The sequence below is a fragment of the Notamacropus eugenii genome, chromosome X (genome assembly GCF_028372415.1).
Source record: "Notamacropus eugenii isolate mMacEug1 chromosome X, mMacEug1.pri_v2, whole genome shotgun sequence".
Lineage (NCBI taxonomy): Eukaryota > Metazoa > Chordata > Mammalia > Diprotodontia > Macropodidae > Notamacropus > Notamacropus eugenii.
Genome location: NC_092879.1, coordinates 36,586,193 through 36,607,976, shown reverse-complemented (window position 1 = coordinate 36,607,976; position 21,784 = coordinate 36,586,193). Strand labels below are relative to the sequence as shown.

General features: G+C 35.4%; 1 protein-coding gene across 1 annotated transcript in view; it reads right to left on the bottom strand.

Annotated features, from left to right (window-relative positions):
• The window catches only part of LOC140515394 (uncharacterized), a 1,104,438-nt gene that overhangs the window by 14,139 nt on the left and 1,068,515 nt on the right, over window positions 1–21,784 (bottom strand). The window lies entirely within an intron of this gene.

Sequence of the window (21,784 nt, the reverse complement as noted above, 5' to 3'; positions counted from 1 at the left end):
ATACAAACATTTCCATATGTGATCCCTAGAGACAGGAAAAACTAAAGTCAATTTTGTTTCATTTTTATAGAACACAAGCTCCCTGAGATCAGAATTCTTCTGTTTGTGTGTCTGTATCCCCAGTGCCCAGCACAGAACCTTGCATTACAGAGGAAAGATAGATCTGTCATACTTGTTAAATTGAATCTTAAATTAATTCTGCTGAGGGCTCCTAATTATAATAGAAGGCAAATCTCAAAAATCAATGACATGATGAGAACCACAGAATAAGTGAAGAGTAAAAGCTTATATGTGTATGTAGATATATAGATATATATCTCATTGGATATTTGAAAGATAAGCAACAAATGGTTCTGGTGTTTTGCAGCATAATGCCTGAAGCTACAAAATTTATCTGAATGACCTGATTTATACCAGAAAATAATGATGCAAAATAACTGGCTAAATTTAAGGCAATTTTTAGGGGACTGAGGTTTCTTAACCTTATTCGTAGTTAATGCAATTAAATTTTATATACATCTTAAAGATTTTTCATTGAGAGTTAAGAAAATTGATGTTAATTTGATCAATGAAAAACTAGCAATAAATCAGAGATTTTTCTAAGTTAACGTACAAATAGCAGGAAAAATATTCTTAATTAAAAAACTTAAACAATGGCAAAAATTATTAAGAATTTTGAACTAAATGACAGCTAGTACAGTTAAACACTTTTAGAAGTGATGGACAAACAACTAAGCAATGTATCTTGGAAGAAATTTATCTAGAAATACTCTGCATAGACAAAATTAATCAGATTGAAAAAATAAATTAGATTCCTGGGGATCTACTTCATTCTTATTTTTAGACTGAAGAAATGGTTTCTAAGTAATTTATATGAAACAAACCTTATTACAACATAAAAACATTAGTCTAAACATTTATAGAACACCTGTTATATAATCATGGTCAGTCCTATGCTGGGTGTTGTGTGGAATATAAAAGGAGCCAGAACCTAGCCTTTAAAGAACTTAAAATGTAGTAAAAGGGGAAAAGTATGAATAATAAATACAATAAAAACAGTATAAGATGATTTGCTATAAATCTCAAGTGCAACAGATGATGGATATGACCAAAATCCTTAGGGGAATCAGATGACAGGATCATTTCTTATTAGAATTTTCAGGGAAAGCTTCATGGAACAGGTGACATCTTAATAGTCAAAAAAAAAATCGGAGTTTACACAGCAGAAATGAAGGGAAGTAGGGCATTCCAAATGAATGAAACAGCATCAACAAAGCAAAGGTCCATGTCCTGCAGGAGAAGGGATGAGTAGTCCTAGTTTGTCTGTGGCTTTATATGTGTTATGAAATTGTAGGCAATTAAGGTTAGAAAAGGGTGGTGGGTCACAATAACTGTGGGCCTTCAAAGTGTTGACCTGAAAACTTTATTAGAGAAAAGGCAACAGGCTAAATGCATACATTTTATGATTTAATTAATTAATCAATGCCCCATGAGGATAGCAGCTACATAGCGCTATGGAGCCAGGATCAGAACTGTCTGACTCAGTACAGAAATTGACTGTCTTAAGTACATTTTGTCATGAGAAAGGAGTTCTCACATCGTAAACACATTGTAAACAAAGTGGCGTCAATTGGGTTTTATGACCCCAGTCTATGGGCGGCTTCCTTCTGTAGCATGCCTTTGTGATCCAAGATAAGGAAAAGTCCCATGACCCAGATTGCAGACATCCTGTCGTAAACAGGCCTTTGAATTTGTTTATCTTAACAGAGTTTGACAAAAGCTGAAGACACACCCCAAGGTATTTGTGTTTTTCTCTTAATGCTAGGATGCTAGAAGAAGGGTCTCATAAGGAAGTCCCATTTGCCCATCAAAAGGCATCCTCTAAACAAAGGAGACTATTAGGTTCAGGCTCTTCTTGATTCAAACTTTGGCCCTTATTAAAATCTAAAATTTATATTAAATATTATCATTCCCTCCTTTTGGTCAAAGGCAAGCTGAAGGCTTCTCCTGTATACCAACAAAGATATGAAAAACTAAATCTTCATGTAGGTCTTGGGAAAGCTGTCTCTGTCTGATGTCATCTTCAGGCCCTTTCAAACTTGGAGGGCATGGTCCACTCAGGAGCAGGGGCAATGGAGGTGACAGAGGGATCCAAGAGTCTATACAGAAAACCTGACAGGGTCTCCCAGAAAACATATGATTTGATAGTTGACATGAAACAATACTGCAGAGTTAACATGGCTAAAGGCACTTAGCAATAGTTTAGTTTCCCAGACACGCAGGGCTAGGTTCAAACAACACATTAAAGTTTTTTTGTTTTGTTTTTTTTTTTTCCAGTTCACAAAATTGCATTTTTACATTGTCAGGTACAGGTGGCTCAGAATAGATTAGTTTTGAAAGGGAGATTAACATGTCACCAATATAAACAAGAAAACTTAACATTAAATTCCTGATATCTCAGTAATCCATCATTGATTTTCATTCAAACATCACTTTTTGAATCCCAGATTTCTCATGTAGTTATCTGATACCTAGATATCTTTTCTTTGACAACAGGTTTTATTCTTGGAATAGTTCAAAAAGAAAATTCTGCCTTTCTGGTTCAAATATAGAAGTTCACAGATACTTCTGACAGTATAAATTAGTATAATTACTTAAAATTTGTTCTCCATTTTTGAAATTTCAGAAAATTTCAGTTCATCTTATTTGCTGTTTCTGTTTTTACCTAAATCTCCTATCTGGAATAAGAATCTTTTAAAATGTGAGAGTTCAACCATAAAATGTACTCATCTGCCCTTTAAATTATTGGACAGGTACTTTAACAGAGAAGAAATAATTTACCACTATCTTATACAATCTTGTGCAAAAATCCAGATGGGAGATCATATTATCAAAAGCATGATAAATTTTAGAAGCCAATCATATACTCCTATATATAATTCTTAGAGAAATCAGTCTGATCCTGTTACTTTTCCTCAAAATTTGCTCTTATTACTTTGTCTAATCATTTCCTCGATATTGAAGGAATATTTCATATCCCTTGAATAAAGTAAGTTCACTCTGTCCTTTTGGTGACCTCTCAAGGAACATAACATGCGCGAGTTGGCCATGCCTTAATGTTTTGGGAACTAGCCACTCCCGGAACACATAGATAATACTTGGAGGATCTGGCTAGTCCTCCCAGTATATGATTAATTAACTTATATCTTGTGGCCCCCGTATGATATGTCCTTGACGAACAAACACCTGCATTCCCATGGCCATGTGCCTGACCAGCTTGGAACAGTGTGTGGAGCCGTTGGCAAAAAGCCTTCTTTGTCTAGGTCCCTATAAACTCCCCTCGCTTAGTGCAAGTCTTCGGAATCTCACCCATGGAGAGGATGCTCTGCCTGGGACCTCTTTGCTCCCAATTTGGACCCTGAACGCTGTATCCCGGGATTCCCCAGCTGATGTAATTCAGGTGTTGGTCCTCCTAGAATTGGTGATGTTTTTCTATTTCCTCTTATATCTATATTAATATTGCCATAATTATATTAGTATTAGGCTATATTAATTATTTCTGCTGTAGCTCTGAACTGTTCATGCATTTGCCTTTTCTGTAAATCAATAAAATATCCAGCTTCTTCTCAAATGTGTCTTATTGTAGGTGCGAATCTGAACCATAAATTTCCTTAATCATACATAATTGGACGAATCTGAACCACTTTTGAAATCACAATACAGATATTATCTCTATATTATATTTATTTTTATTTGCCCAGGAATGTAGGTTAAAATTGTAAGCTATTCATTCCTGCATCCCATTTTAGTAACTCAGAGATGCTCCAGTTTCCATTTATTATTTGATAGACTTAGTTGTACTTACAGAACTTCTTAATTACAAAGATTTGCCATAAAAGAAAAAGAGAGGGACAATATTAACAGAAGGAAAGGATTTCCTTAGTTCTGGTTGATTCTAGGTAAGCTATTATTTGACATGTGAGGTCACCAGGTGCTGAAAGCAGGGCTTCAGAGTAATCAGGTGGGGAATTTCCTTTTTCAGAAAGGAAACAGCACATTTGGGAAATAGAGTTAGGAAGATCCTACCTAGGCCGTGTCCAAATTCGTCTTCAAAACCTTTCCATGCATCCACCATTAGCCTGCAGCACATGTCAGTTTGGCTTTATGATAACTTAGACAAGTATTCCTGTAATCAAAGCTTCAAATAATAGTAAATTGCAGTCCCAGTCTTATATAGCAAATCAATATTGGCTGGTATCCTTCAGAGAAAATACTTCCTCACTCTTTAAACCATCTGAAACTGACACAGAAGTGTCCAGAACAACTATCTAGGAGCAAGAGGGGTTTAGATAAACCATACTTATTCCCAACTCTTATCTACCTTTCATAGTTTCAATCAGAACTTAATTTATCTTTCCAAGTCTCTCAACCCTATTACCCAGATTATTCCGTTTGCCTTTGCATTTTAACCATAAGACAAGATAGCTCCCAAGTTATTGCTTTTTACTAGCATAACTGTACTGGAATCTCATTCCAACTTAAAGCAAAGAGGTTAATGACTAAATTTATAGTTTGCTGGAATTTTTTCCCTTTCTTAAAAAGTTTCTTGGAGTTACAATAAACAATAAAGATTTACCAGGACACACACATAAAGGATTCCATTTAATATCTTTCCTTCTCAAATTTAAAATTTTACTGATGTAAAAGCCAATTGTTATTACAACTTCTGTGCAAGTAATATTCATTGTTTAGAATTTGCATTAACCAACGAAGTTCCTTTACTAGGACTGATGATCTTACCCACAGGAATGGGAGGACTGTTCTAAATGAACAGAAGGAATTTAAATAAAGTTTTCACTCCACTGTGGGACTGTTCTGAATGGGCAGAGGGAATCTAAAGAAAGCTTTCACTCCATTCCCTCCTTTCCATACATAGGAACCACTTAACAATTTTAGGTTTTGGCATTAAAACAGTAATCCTACAACTTCGTAGAAGATAGCCAAATTGTTAAGCTTTAACTTTTTTAACAGACAAAAGGTGAAAATACCTGGTTTTCTAAATGGCCATTACAAAACATTATAAGACAAAGCTAGCAGGACTGATAAAGTAACATAACTGGTGTTACACAATTTTCCCAACATCTTTTAGTTTCAACAAATTTCAAATTAAAAATTGCTCTGTCTAACACTATTTCTAGATTACAGTGGTCACTCAGTTTTCACAATCTAAGAGAAATTCAGAAATACAATCCTAGAAATACAGTTTTAACACAACAATAACTGCAGATGGTATAATTTGCATTTCCAGAAATTATTGGTCTTATTACTTTTAGCAATTAAAACCACTTCAAAGATAACAATTACATTACAAAGATAATAATGTTGTATGTAACATATACCAGTCATTATGTTAAGTATTTTACCATCATTTTATCATTTTGATCCCATAACAACAAGCACAATTATTTTTAAAAATCAGAAAATGGGTCAAACAGAGATAAAATACTTTTTTGCAACTGGAAAAAAGAAGTGAAGCTTACCAAGAGCAGAGAAACTGATGTCCCAGAGGTGGTGATTTTTGTAGGCAGAGTTTAGAGAATGCTCGCTACAGGCCTGATTCTTCCACGTTTCCTCCAACCTTCCACAGCAGCAGAATTTACTGAGCCCCTAAGGCAAAATGCAGGTGCTGGGACAGGGTGGGCAGAATGTCTAGGACCTAGGTGGCATTTCCAATCTTTACCTAGGAAGGTGGGCTAGCCACAATCATAGGAGTTATTTCAAATGATCAGTTCCTGAAATGTTTTATGATTAATCTCACAACATACAAATCTGCTAAAAAGATTTTACCTGAGATGATCTAACTTTCCATTGTAATTCCAGGTTGGCCAGACCAGAATAACAAAGAAAAGTGTTAAAATTTTGTCTATTTCCCTAGCTGCAGCCCCTAAAGTCTGGTTGCTTGCATTTGTGTGGGATAGCTCAGGTCCCTACATAAATCAGTTACTCAGAGGCCTCTCAAAGTGATGACAGAAAGTTGATTTATTTGATTCTCAAGAAGCGGGGCAATCCTGTAGGAGTAGGAAAGCCGAAGACAAAGAAAAGGCAGTGATTTATATAGACCCTAACGCAAGTCCCTCCCTCCTCACTGACCATTTTTCTCATTAGCTGAGAATATGATCTTACATTCTAGACACGAAATCCAACCAATCCCTTTTGAAATGAAGACATCGAGGAATTATGTAAGTTCTATCCAATCATTAAGACCCTAATACACTACACGGTTTTATATCCTTATGTGGAACTATTCTATTCTAAAAATATTGTAACCTTGAGCCTCTAGGTCTTACCTCACCCCTGGGAGAAGAATTACAATCTGAGAAGTCTTCACTCAACCTATCCCACTCAATCTCTCCTTGTACTTATTAACCTGAAGATTTCTCACGGATATTTCAACCACAGTTCTGTAACATGATCTCACACTGTCTATTAATCTCCTCATCCCAATCAGGATCATTCCTGTCTTTTGTCTCCACAGGTGCCCCTCCTTCCTTATTTAGTATCATCAACCAAATGGCTCCTTTGGTCCTCTCTTCTACTCTAGCAAGTTTTAGAAGAGAACTTCTAACTATTTTAGTAGTAAGTGAAATCAAACAAGGTAAACAAATAGGAAGTAATATGATACCACTAATTGCTATGATGCCAAACCACAGTAATCTCTTCCACCAGCTCCCTTCAAAACAGGACCACCAAGACGCATTGAAAAGGGAGTTCCAAGTTTGTAAAGGAACATGAGCAACCTTGCTGATATTTTTGGTGATCTCTTTCACTATTTTTCCATTATCATCAAATTTTCAAGCAACATGTAGATAAATTGAGCTTTCCAGAAACTCCCTCTTCTTCTGCAAGCAAATAATCTAAGATCAACCTACATTGCAGTACTGCTTCCCTAGTTTGTGTGGCTTGATTGGCCAATAAGTCCAAATCTTCTGCTGTTTGATTGGTAATAATTTCAACTACTGCTTGGAGTCTGATTAGTCTATTTAATAGATATATGGAGGTTCTATAACCCCAATTCTCATCCTGAACCCAAGTTGCAGGCCCATACTCTGATTATCCTCTCAGAAGGCCAAGTGTCACTCCACCCATTTGCATTTCCAATTTGAGTGAGGGAGGTGTCAATGTTCCTCTTCCTTTTGGCTAGATCATCATATAGAAGAACCCTCAGGTGCTGTTTCCCTGATTCAGGCAAGAAAAAGAATTTAGGTCTCACCAATCCAATATAACAAACACCCCTCCAGTGTAACGGAAGGTGAGTATAAGCTGTCTGTCCACATATCCAATAATGTCCTCTCAAAGCAGGATTTTCCTCTAGAAACAGTCACCCTATAACCCACAGCTGGAAAGTATTTCACATCTTCCGGGCCTAATGGTCCTCCTTTCATGATCTCTGACTTACACCTCCATAGTTGTTGTTTCCTCTTCCATATACAATGTTGATAATTCTCCCCAGTTCTATTGATTACACTCCAGAAAGTATCAAACATAATCCTATGTGTCTCATTCTCCCACTTCCATACCCATTCTTTATGTTCTGTGTTATTCTTAGTACTATTCATATATATGCAACTCCACAAATAGTCATAGTCATGACCCCTTCACATTCTTTCCCTTATGAATCCTTCCCTTCGTACAGAGATTCAAAGGGAAAGGTAAATTAATGAATTGTCCATTTAGAGGTTCCATCTCATACAGCAGTCTGGGGAGAGGTATCATCTTATGCAGTTTTCTGATCTGGATGCTCCTTCAAACACTCTTCAGCATAGCATCTCAGCATCTTCTTCTCTTTATCTTCTTGTAGAAATCCAGATGTCCACTCTCCTACAAAACTGAACTTAATACCATCTTAGATTACCTTTCCTATCACTCTTACAAAAATCAAAATTGAAACTTTGACAAATTGTCATTTTTTTTAAAAGAAAAGAAAATTCACATTAAAATGCAGCTTCTACATTTCACAGTAATTCATTATTCATTCTCTCATTAGGAAGATGAGATTTCACTAAGGAGTCAATACCAGGCTCCAGTACTTACATAAATACAATAAATAATCATTTTTAACACAGTGCATATCACATCATAAAACAATTCCAACTTCTGATCATATGATGCTTCTTTTAAAGCATTTACAATATAGTCCACAAACCATTTTTCATTTAACATTAACCAACTAAGATAAAATAATAACTATGCATGCTAGCCTCACAATCCCTTGACCTGATTGTGTTCACACTATTACTAAGAATTAAAGGACCCTAACTTATTGTTGTTGGTCTAAAGTCCTAAACCTATTAGCTTAATTTTAGACAACCTCGGATATTCCCTTACCAACAATCTATTATTCAACAGATCTGGTATTATTACTTACAAAACTTTTGATTTTAGGAATTTGCCATTAAGAGTAGGGACACTGCAGGGAAACAACATCTCCCTTACTTCATGTCAGTTCCAGGCAGGAGTAGATTGCCAACTGGCATTCAGCCAGGCTTAAAGTCTACCAGGTGTCAGTGGGGAAATTGAGTCAGGAGCCCAGGCTGAACAGCCGCTCTCCCGACCTTCCCATGAGATCACCTTTTTGCAGTTCATACCAGCATCTCACAGGCTTACTGGCATCATGGATCAGTGGCTCAGACCGCCTCTCTTGCCATCCACACCTGGAGTTAGACTCAGAAGAACAGTCAGTTAATAGTCCCACAAAAATCCTAAAGTAGCAAGCTCCAATAATCAGTTTCAGACATGACTAATTTCACATTGGCCAAGGAACATCTTTTAAAGCAGGTCTTAAGTAGCCTACATGCCTTTCTATACATGTTCTAGTTCCTGATTGAATAACAATCATAAGTCATTGCTCTAGTAGATTTATATCTGTTTCCCAAACTACTTTATCCCTTTCTAACCCTGCTCAATCTAAAAGAATGAGCTACACATGTGATAAGTTCAAACACTAACTTGAATTTTTATGTTCATGTAATGAATTCAAATCAAAACAATCATTTAACTTTCAATGCCAAATATTACCAGAGACTACCTACCTCTTAGAAAATTAGACTGAAATTCTTTTTCCCAAACTGAAGATGTCTCTGATTTAGTTTCAGTAATTAATGCAGTCAATTGTTTTAATACTAATTGCTTTTACATCATTTTGTAACCTGTAAAGATCTTATTCCAAGTTGGGACCTTTGTCCATTACCCCAAAAGCATTTTAGTCTCATTTGTCTAAAGGCCCTGGAAAACCTCACCTTGAAAACTCCTTGGTTTTTTTGTTTTTTTTTTTTGGTTTTTTTCCACATGAACTGGCTCTCCTAAAGTCCACTCTATCACTATGCCCAAGTCTATTCTACTTCCCACTCTTAATTCCATCAGTCCAAATCTCCAGTTTACTGGCCACTGCCATCAAGACCATTCCTGGAGCTCCCAGACCACCTGGGGCCACCACCACCCCCCCTTTTTTTTGTAAGGGATTCCTTTCCCTGAAACCTTCTGCAAATAAAATACAATTACAGTTAACTTTAAATCCCAATCTTGTTCTATGGAACAATGATACAACATCTATTAATTCCCATTAGATTTAGAAAGAATGTTCCCAGGGATTTTATTTACATCTTAGATCTTAAATTTGCCCTAAAAAGCCAATCACTGAAGATCATTTCTTATACATTTTCAAATTCTCACCAAGCAAGTTCTATATACAATCTCCTCAGCTGCTGGGGCTGTGCTTGTTACTAGCCTGAGGACTGCTTCTTTTCCCACATATACACACAGTGTACCAGCTTTAGGTTTTAGCATTAGAATTACAAATGGAAAACATAATTTTCATAAGTGATAACAAATTGTTTTAGCTATGAACCTGAACAATAAATTTCAGATGACATCAATTGCATTTTCATATCCTATTAGAGAAACTAAATTCTTCCCACTTTTGTAACTTACAAATACAAATTGGATAGGTAGGCCTTCCAAAAACCCATACGAAAGATTTTACAAAGTATTTCTTAATACAACAAATATTTCCTCTCTTATGAACAGTTTACAATTTATCACAATCCCCTTGAAACTAATTGACAGAAATCGCAAGAAAAGACCTAAACCCGAAGCCTTTTCACATTTGCCCATAAACTTTCTTTTACAAACGTAATTTTAGAGTAAATGCTTGATTCATGGCAAAAACAATTTTAGCTAAAATTTCCTTTTCAAGAGCAGAAATAAACTTTTAACATAATACATCCTCAGAGGGAACAGGCTTGAAAATCACACCCATATATATACATGTACATTTTTAAAGCATTCTCATTTTCTCAATATGAATGCTATGTAAGGAAACTCTTACAAAAAAATTCATAACAGCTCTTTTTAACCAATTCATTAATTAACAATGCAATTCCTAATACAATATTTAGATGGATTACCTAAAAATTTAAACTTAATTTAAGTTTACTTAAAACTTAAAAGAAGCCATTAAACTATTCAGCTCATTTTTTATAACAAAATATAAGTTTCAAATTATCAAATTTCTATCACATCCTTTTAAAAAACCCCAATCTATATGCAATAAATTACAAATTTAAAATCGTGTAACAATTACATTAGATTAATGTTGCATCTAACAAATACCTATCCTTTTGTTAGTGGATCTAACACTTTTGGCAGAAATGCCACTGGGTGTCTCTGCCCTCCTCTTATTTATGCCAGGAGTCCCAAGGCCACCCCCTTCTGGCCCTCCCACTCTGCAAAGAAAAAGAAAAACCTAAACTTATTTTTTTTTTACTTTAAATACCTGGTCTGGCATCAAATATATTGATCTTATTAAACCTAAATTCAAAACTCTCAGCTCTAAGTTGCTTACTTGAGAATTTTTAATTTCTAATTTTCTGCTTACTTCCACCAAACTTTAATAAATTCTAACCTATCTTAAACTTTAAATTAAGAATGACACATTTCACCTATTCACAATTCCAAATACAACCAGAATGAATTCAATTGACTTTCTGTTATTTCCCATCACACTAAAATTTCTTCTTTTGGGTGAGGCAGAAAATGGTTAAATGCTTGCTAGCATGCCTATTTGGTCTGAGGGAAAAAGATAAATTCCCTCCCTCCCTTTTGTACTTCTTTCAAGCCTTCTGATTACACAGTATCCCTGCTCCTCTCATTATCTCTACCTGCTTAAATTCTCTTGCCTTTCCCTCAAGCCCCTTTGAAATTGCACATAACATTTCTTTCTACTGCTAACTTGACATTTCTCCTACATTCTTTTATTTGCTGTTACCAACCATATAAACCGAACAGTAAAATAATATTATTATTTTTTTTTTCCTTTCTCTCCCTCCTTGTCCCTCCGCCCCTCTGAAACTAGTCTGGAGGGGTTGAAGAAAGGGAGTAACAGGAATTTCAAGGACAGTTCAGCTCAGCCTTTCTGCTCCTGCTGGCTGGCTGGCTAAATTTACAACCTTATCAGATAAAAACAGAGACACACAGACTTTCATTCACACAGAAGTACCAACACAACATATAGAGACAAAACATTTAACAGAATAGAATAGTACATATAGGTTTAAATTTTTGGCAAACTCAGTCCTCGGAGGAACCATATTTGAGCCAGATTGTGCCTCGTCCTCCGATGTCTTTTCACCCCATATGAAACAACAATATTTAATCATCTTCTTCTTGTCCGTTCCTCTATATTTTGGTAATTAGTGCCAATTTTGTAATTGATTTCCCAAAGGACTATTTACCGGTATTTCCTGACTCCATTCCGAAGCTCGGTGGGGTTTGGACTGCCCCTTCCCCATTCTTTTGTATGAGGGTTGTCACCAATACCTCCGAGTCTATGACTCAACGAATTTTGCTAGCTCTCTTGCCAGCTCTCAGTTGGGGTCGCCCACCCACCAGCAGTCACCCGGCAAACGTTTTTTTGGGGGGGCTCTTCACCCTGGGGTCTTGCAGTCCACTAATTTCGTTGGGGGTCATCACCTTCTCCCCGAGTCTATCTAAGACTCAACGAATTGACCCCCAGAACCTCCCTCCACCAGCCCCTGCGCTTACCACTGGGTCGGACACATACAAGTTGCCTGACTGCAACCTTCAACACCAACTGGTTGGCATTTTCACACACTTCACAGCTTTGGAGTCTTTGGAGTCCTTATCTCTATTCTTTCTGTTCTCACTGAGTTCCTCTGCTTCGGGTTGTTACTTTGCAGATAGGGAGGCCCGGCAGCCCATTTCAAGGACCGTGGTGGGGAAAAGTCTCCCCCATGGGTGCACCAGTCTGAACTGAGCTGCCAGCCATCTTTCTGAAAAGCTGCAGATCCCAGTGCGTGCCCCCAAACTGTGTGGGATGGCTCGGATGCCTACTTAAATTAATTTACTCAGAGGCCTCTCAAAGTGATGACAGAAAGTTTATTTATTCGATTCTCGAGAAGTGGGACAATCCTATACCAGTTCACCTGGAGTAGGAAGGACAAAGACAAAGAAAAGGCAGTGATTTATATAGACCCTAATGCAAGTCCCTCCTCCCCCACTGACCATTATCCTCATTAGCTGAGAATATGATCTTACATTCTAGACACGAAATCTAACCAATCCCTTTTGAAATGAAGACATTGAAGAATTAGGTAAACTTTGTCCAATCATTGAGACCCTAATGTAGTACACAGTTTTATATTCTTACATGGAATTATTCTGTTCTAAAAATATAGTAACCTTGAGCCTCTCAGTCTTACCTAACCCCTGGGAGAAGAATTACAATCTGAGAAGTCTTCACTAAACCTATTCCACTCATTACTGATTTCAATATTGAATGAGAAATAAAACAGGGAGTTGTGTGTTCTTCCAGTGTCCACATTCTTGGAATGTACTCCATGCAATGTTCAAACAGAAGAGGTTTTGTCCATTGACAAGCAGTTTCTTCAGGTAATCTTATTTGTCCTTGATATTTTATGCATTAACTTAAACCCTTGAAGACCACAGAGCCACCTCAGTGAGAGCCACACCTTTAGAAAGACATTGAGTGAATGGATCTTCCATTATGGCACATATACATGGAAAGTCTGTTAGTACATTTGTATTTTAGACAGGAACTGGGGATGAACTGTGAAAGAACTAGGGTCGGATTGCAATTGAGAAGTTACATAGCACGTTCTCTGAACACAATTGCTAACTACTGCAAAAGCCTATTGTTTTGTACCCCTGTCGATACATTTTTGCTGCAGATTGTCAAACACTGTGATCTCAGAAGAATTAAAATTACACATGACATAAAGAGCAATGGAAAGATATATAGCAGGTAGTAAAGTGCTACTGCAAATTAACCATAATTCCTATGCCAGAAGTAGTATAAAACAGTCATCAAGGACAAATACATAAGAAAAGGAGAAATAGGATATTCATAAAAACAGGAAAAAAGTCTGTCAGTCTGAATGCTGTACGAGTGTCCATAAGATACTAAAGATCCAGAAGTTGGTTTCCATACTTTGAGGAGATTCTCTATGGAGGATTTACAGAAAGGCATATATAGGAATCACACAGATTGCAACTTGTACAAGTAAAGGGAGAAGCTACTCTTAGGAAGTCACTCATACATTGAAATAACTGAGGTTTCAATCTATAAAATGTTTTCCTTTGTATTTCTTTAGTAAAATTTTTTATCTAAATTTGTAATAAGTAATTATTTCTTAGATTTAAGAAGTCATGCATGCACTTAGATTGGGGGAGGGAATTATGTTTTTATTTCAGTATAATTGATTTCTTTGCAGTTCCTTTGTATTTTATTTTTTATGCTTAAAAACATTCTTAGAAGAGGTCCATAGGCTTCACCAAGTTGTTAAAGAGAATTTTGATTTAAAAAAGAAAAAAGATTAGTGTATGCAAATTGCAGAAAAGACAGAGACTTTCCTTATCTGGGAAGTCCCTCTACCACAGATCTGACCCCTATTTCCTTAACCTTTAAAAATTATCCAGATTTTAATACTGCCATCTTTTCTTTGTAGAAGCTTAGTACTCATTTGTCTCCTGCAAAACCAAAAATGCTACGAATTTGCATGAGAATCCTTTCTCTCTGAACTATGATTCTAAACTATTTAATTCATTGAAACCATCACCTTGGCCAACTACATACCATCAATGTGGGCTGTATGGTAAGTGTTTCATTTCCTTTGGGGACTCTTTATATCTTGAGTGTGTATGTTTACATATTCCTGAAACTACACAAACAGGGCAACTCTAATCTCTTAGAAAAGAAAACAGGGAAAATTTAGCTCAATGTGGGTTCTTATGTAAAGGCATAGTAAAAGTTTGTTTTTTTTTCTTTTTTTCTTTTTTTATAAAAATGGATCTTTCTTCTGATGCATTTCAGGTAGAAATAGGATCGACAGGAAGAATGGAGTTCTAATTGCTGTAATAGACAACATAACATCCAGACAGCTAGAACTGGAATTAGAGGACCTGGCTTTGAATCTAGGTTATTCTAATTGCATAGATTGTGCCTATAGGTTATCCTGGAGGATAATTTAATGGGCCAGCAGCCCTCTTTCTTAGTGCTTTGGGGATGCAGGGGTGACTATTCCAATTTCTGTGTTATTTCTGGTTGCTGCAGCTGCAGCTACCACAACTACTCCTAACTTATTCAATAATAAAGGTGGGTTCATGGCTCTCATCCTGATCCTTTATGGATGAGAGTTGGCTTAGCCAACTCTGTTATGTTGGAAGAAACCTTTTCAGAACAAAGAAAAATAGTAGATATGCTGATTTTCAAGCAGCCAGCCTCCCCCACTGCTTTCTCTATAAGCAGTTTTGTCTCTGATATTAGCCATCATTATGAACTATAATTTTATGACTTCTGTGGAAAAAAAATTCAATCATACCTTACATTCCAATCCAAGTTCTGTGATTCTGTGTGATCTTAAATGATGAATATTGAATGAAGTTTAAGAGAGTTGGTATAGCAGAATAAATAGAGGATTGGCTTTGGAATTAGGAACAAAGACCCGGATTTGAACGCAGAAGAGTTACATGCCTATGGGCAGATTACCCGACCTCTCAGAATCTTGGGCAACTATCTAAGATAGTTGAGTTAGAAATAAGTTGCCAGTTCACACTGGCAGAGAGAATTTGCAGACCAGGAAGTTCTTCAGAGAAAGGATTTCATAGCTTCCTTGTCCTCTTAAAGGGAAACCAGCCTTTGTAAAAGAGAATTTGCTGCTCCTACAGCAATATATTATCTCAGTTTTACTAATGAGAAAACAGACTTAAAAAATTAAGTGTTTTGACCATGGTTACATAAGTATTACTTATCTGAGGCAGGATTAAAGCTAGGTCTCTTCTGCTTCCAGGTCCCAAGATTCTTTCCATTAACAACATCAGAAGCAGTAGCAATTAACATTTAGATAGCACTTTAAAGTCTACAATATACTTTGCATATATTATCTCATTTGGTCCTTTTACCAACCCTGTGAGGTAGGTACAGTCAGTGTAATCATTACTGCTATGATGATTCTGTGCATTGACCTACTATAGTAAGTAGCACCTTTTATTATGTTAAAAAGTATGCTTCAGACTTTGCTTAAAGCCTTAGAGAGAACTTTGAGGACAGATTAAGGGCATGCTTTTATACATAAGATAATAAATTTATGGCATTTATTATCCCAGATTGAGGTACAAACTGACAATAACGCTTCAGAGAAAGTAAAACAATCTGCTGTGGACTTGTTACTCCTTAAATTAGTAAAGGAAACTAGGATGTTATCATCATCATCATTATCATATCACTGAAATTTTGAGGTTGGTGGTAGGAAAGATGATGGCATTTCACAACATGCCTCATTGCTAATGAAAGAGAATATGAGGTTAGAGTAACCATATGGGTTTGAACTAGTATAATAATTCTGATGTTCTTAATGCATTTTTGAATTTTTCATTAGGGACCACTCAGAACTTTTCCAAATTAAACTTTGAAATGAGTACACTAATGAATTAAACTGTTAATTGTGTAGGAAACAGAGGAAGGAATTCTGTTTCCACAGATTAATCAGAGTTGTGATCTGGCATGGCCAGAGTAAAGGTCAGAAATTTGTGCTCACACTTGATGAGGTGTTTGAGGGAAACCCTATCAGAGGGGAGAACATGAAGTCATGGAGCAATAAATGGTATGGTGGGAGGTCCAAAACTCAGAACAGTATATGAAGCTTCCATTAGTCTGAACAAATTGCAATCTTACTGTAATCTTACTTGGGAAGCTACCTGTGCATTCAGGCGGAATGAACCTAAAGATTAATAAAAGCTTTCCTGATCTCTCAACAGCTATTGTGCTTTGTTTAAGGTGAGCATGTTTGTCACAGTAGGGGGCTAGTTAGTTGGGCTCATTTATCACAATAGTTATATTAATATTCGATCCTGACACAAATTGTAGGTATAGGTAATATCGTAGAATACTATTGTTCTCTTTAGACTTTCATCTTAGGAATTTGAGGACAGATTTTCTGACATGTTACTGAAAACATTGTAATTCCTAATTGATTAAAATTTTGGATTTTAATTTGGAACAAGGTAATAGTAAACTACTTATATATTGTTTAGTATCCCTGAGATGTTCACAGTACAAGCAAACATACTATTGCTGTGTAGCATGCCAAAGAACAGACTGATCTGCATACAACTTTGTGTGCAAACCTATTAAACAAAAGTGAGTATATGAGATTTTTAGAGTAAAAATTTGATCTGAAAGATCAATATATAGCTATTCATGGTATTTATAAGCACCAGTTTTATTAAAGTTTTATTGCTGAAGATATTAATATTTTGAAATTCCAGGTACTATTTATATTTTTCTTAGGGTTAATTGCCTTTTTTTCCTTTTATTTTATTCCTTGTGACAGGTGATGTAGATGCTGTGTCCATTTGGTGGTGCTGTTAAAACATAACTTAATCATTTCTAGCTGAGTTCCATGCTTTCTGCCTTCTTCAGAGATTTTTATCAGTTAACTAGAATGGAATACATTTCAGTCAGGAGGTGGCATTGCCCGCAGGCCACCATCCCCTTGGCTACATCAGAACCTGTCTTATTTAGGTGTGTTTGCACTGATTTTTCTAAGGTTACGGTATCTATCCTGCTTACTAGAGGGTGCTTGCCTAGAAGTTCGTAGGCTGCTCTCCTTTCTCATTGGTCTTTCTCATAAGACTGTGATGCTGACCATGGTTCAAAATTGAGCTAGGAAATGAAAATAGAATATCAGAATTATGGGAATCTCTGTAGGTCTTTCCCCCTACCCTGTATCTGAGAAATTATTTTCAATCTGACCAACTGTCTATTTCATAGCATTCTACACTGTACTCACACACATGTTCATCATACCCAAAAAAGGATTCAGAAAAGAATTTTTAAGAACTACTCAGTATAGGACTATGATGGCTTCACTCTCTCCCTCAGTTCTTTCAAGCATTTCTTCAAGTAGAAAATTTTCTTCTGAACACTTCTCATTTTACTCAGGTGATGAAAGGATTAGGGGCAGGAGTTGTCAGTTCTAGGACCTCATTTTAGAGGGCTGAAGAGTCATTCAAGACATTCTCTACTTGGGAATTCCTTTGTCTCCTGTCTCTATCTTTGTGATTTTACCTGTCCTTCAAAACCCAGATTTAATGCTAGTTTTTCCAGGAAGCCTTTGAATTATTTCACTCTCCTCCCCTTCAGAAGTTATCTTTCCTTCTTACCTTGAACTTCTCTTGTATGCTTATTATAGTCTTCACTATGCTTATTGATTATGCCTTATTCCTCTGCTTGTCATTCATTTCAACAAATGTGCAAGGCCCCTTCTGGATTAGAAACTCCATGAAAGAAGAGAATATGTCTTACTTAGATTTTACTTTTCTTAGCACCTAGTATGGTTTACAAATATGACATAATAAATAGTAGGTAAATAAATCAATTAAAATATATCTTATCAGTTTTAATACAGTATAATTTTCGTTACCTCTTTAAGTAGTATTGAGGAGAACCATAATAATACCTTTATTATCACTCAGCTATCGGGGAAAATTTTGGATATCCAGCCATGCTTTATTGTGTTCCTAACGCAGAGCTCATGTTTTACTTTATGGTTGCTTTTTTCTGTAGAGAGATTAAGCTATTTTTGTTTTTAAGGATAATTGTGTTTTAATTGCTTCTTTAATTCTGTAGTATTAATATTTTAACCATTTGCTATGTTCCAGTTTCACTTACCTGAAGATACAAAATTATCTTCTGAAACAAAGAAAATGGAAGTAAATAAAGAGGTATAACACGTTTCTCTTCACCTTTAGATTTAAAATTTGGACCAAATTTTTACTGAATTAAGAGTAAGCACCTTTATTATCATCAATGTACTTTGCTTCTTTGGACTTTTTTAATAGTTTTGTTGGAGCAGTGGTATACCATTGTATACAGTATTAAGAGTAGAGCCCAATGTTGCCAGAAATCATTTGTAAAATCTGAGGAATAGCAGTGAGGTAGTAAAACATTAATGCAAACTCTTTGAAAACCTCATTTTCTTTCCTACTCTTCCTTTCTTCCCTCTCCTTTCTTGCTCCCTTTTCCTCTGCCCAATTCCCATGTCCCTTTCTCTCACCTTAGGAGTAGGGATCAATGCATTATGCTTCTATCCCTTGAAACACAGTAAGTGCTTAATAAATATTTAATTGCATTTTTTCTTTTAAAAATATATGTCTATATTAAAGTTTTGTTTACAGATGAGGTATTATTTCCACTTCTTTGTATATCATTTTGTTTTTTTAAAAATTAAATATAATTTTGTCACAGAAATTCTGAAATTGTTCATCTTTTCTACAAGTAGTCAGACTTAGTGTGATGAAGATGGGATATTATATAATGAAGCTGGAGAGGTTGTTAATATCTTTAAAAGCCTAAAAGAGAAGTTTCACGTGACTAATATTAGAAATAAGTTTTACATGATTGCACATAAATAATCTTTATCAAATTACTTACTGTTTTAGGGAAGGGGGAATTGAGGAAGGGAGAAATTTGGAACTCAAAAAAAACTTTTAAATGAATGTTAAAAATTGCCTTTACAATGTAATTGGAAATAATAAAATAGTATTTAAAGATAAATAGAAATTGTATATTTTATTCCAGAGGTCATAGCTAGAGTCTGCAGTTAAAATTGTTTCACATGACACAAAATAAAGGAATTTTAAAAAGATTTGCTTCTGTGATTTCTCTAAACCAGAACAACTCCAAATAAACAGACATGTAATGCACAATGGTTGGAAATGAAAAGTTGTTTTTTATGGAATTTTAAAGTTTTACTTAAAAATTTGAGGTTGCTGGATAAAGCTTCAATATAAAACATACATTTAAACGTCTTTTATAGGTTTTTAAAGAGGAAAATCAGTTGCTATTGCCCATTCTTTCAATGTAGAATACCTTTCATTTCTTTCAGGCCATAAAATGCTTTGTTGCCTGTGTAATTCCAGCAGAAGGAAGTTGCAACAACGACTGTGCCAATGCTATTAAACCCTTAAGAACAGTATTGTTCTTCTAAAATTCTTGATATATTACAAGAAGATATGATTTCTTTTGCTGGTGATGTTTGGCTTCTGGGCTCTGGTAAGATCAAAAAATCATTTATTTCTCTATCCTTCTGTAGAATTTAAAATATTTCAGTTTTCTCATTTATTTTCCAAGTATTCCTGAAAGGACGGTAAGGAAACATGAGACTCATCCCAGCCATTTTGAATAATTCGTCTTTTATTTTTTAAATTTGGGAAAGAGCTTCTTTCCTTCCCTTAAGTAATTGATGTTTAAGTCTGGTCAGTAAAGTCTCTTTGAGAAGTCTGCACAAATTTGTATTTCATCACTGTATCAAGCAGGCATTGTAAGCACCTCAAAATCATTGGGCTTCGTAATTTTTTAAGGACTTTGTATTCTAGACTTTTAGAATTTAAAACTAGTCTTCCTTGATTCAAGCCTAATGCAGTTGAAATGATGTATTTTAGTGAATTCAGTTAATATGATATACTTAGCACTGATCTCTCTTTCAGTTTCTGATACTGTATCATTGCTGATTTTGAATTTACATGGTATATGTTGAAATTACTGTAACTGAATAGAGCATGGGCTTTGGACTTAGGAGGACCTGAATTCCAATCTGGCCTCAGTCACTTAACTAGCTGTGTGGAAATCACTTTACTCCAATTCCCTCCCAAAAAACTCTAAGAAAAACAGCATTCTTAACTCTTATAACTCCTTCTAGAAAACACACTTCTATAGAATCTTTTTAACTATTAGTTAGTTAAATGATTTACCACTATTTGACTGATATGTATGTATAATATATAACGACATCAGTATTTGAATATCTTTTCAGAAAAATTTTGATAATCTTAATTTTACTGTATTTTCAGTAATTTTCACTGAGCATAACCTTTAGGTGTGTTAAGTGATTACCGTTTTAAGGTTCTTTTTTTTGCATTATGTCATGTTTCCCATTTTTTAATTTTATTTTTTAAATAGCTAGCTATCTCCCAAAACATAATGCCCTTAAGTTCAAAAGAGCTTCATTTACTAAATATTTCAAGTCTTGTTCTTTGTACCCAGTTTAATAATAAATAATATTTGGAGATAATGTAATCTGTGTTGTACTATTTGATTAAAAAGATAGCATACATTTTTAAAAGAAATAATCGCTTTCTTATATCATATAGGAAAACACTCAGAGCATGTACTTTTGGAAATGGGGTATAGTTTGAGATCCATGGAACAAAATTCCAACATGCAAAGTTCAGATAAAAGCGAGTATTCATGTTGTTGAAATATTTTTGTCAATAATATTGACTTCAGATGGAGAAAATTAACCCAGTTTGAGACTGCAGAATAAAATCTCTCTTATTGCTTCCCCCCATATGCTTTTTATATAGTATCTTGTTCCATGTAGAGTAGGTCACCCTCTTAAATTTAATTGGGAAGAAATCTTTTTCTCATTGTTTTAAATGAGGTCATACGTAATAATTTGGGGAAGAAGATAGACATTTTTGTTGGCATGAGGTTCAGAAACTTATTGAAAATTATGTCAACCTTGGACAGTTGGTCAGGAACTGAGAGGATGCTATGTGACCAGAGTCAGGGCTTCAACAACTGATCTCCCTGAATTCCAAGGTCAGACTTCTTCAGTAGACCGTATTATTTAAAATAAGAATAGACATTTCCATAGTGCTTTTAAGGTTTACAAAATGCTTTCTTCATACCACTGCTATGAAAGAAACATTGAAAATAGAGTTAGTTCTACTCAAAAAATAAGATTCAAAGAGGTTGTTACCTTTCCTTAGTCATACATATCAAAATATGGATTTTTCAATTCAATAAACTAATATTAAATACCTCCTATATGCCAGGCATGGTACTGGGCATAGGGGATATGTATAAGAAATACAGCCCTTGTCCTCAAGGAGCTTTGCTGTCTAATGGGGAAAGACAACATATAACAGGAAGGGAGAAAAAGGAGGGGGCTGATTGTAGGAGGTACCTGGCACAGGGGAGTCATGTTCTTTGGACTTCAAACCAAGCAGAGTGGAAGACTGAATGTGGAGGATTCTAACTGAGTCTCCTGATTGTTTTCCAGCACTGTCCTTCAGAAAAAATTTGTTCCTGTTTTACCAGTTTTGTGTTGTAATTTTTAATCTGCACTTCACTGATTCAACTAAATATTTCCCTGGTAGTGTGATGATTCTATACAACAGATAAATA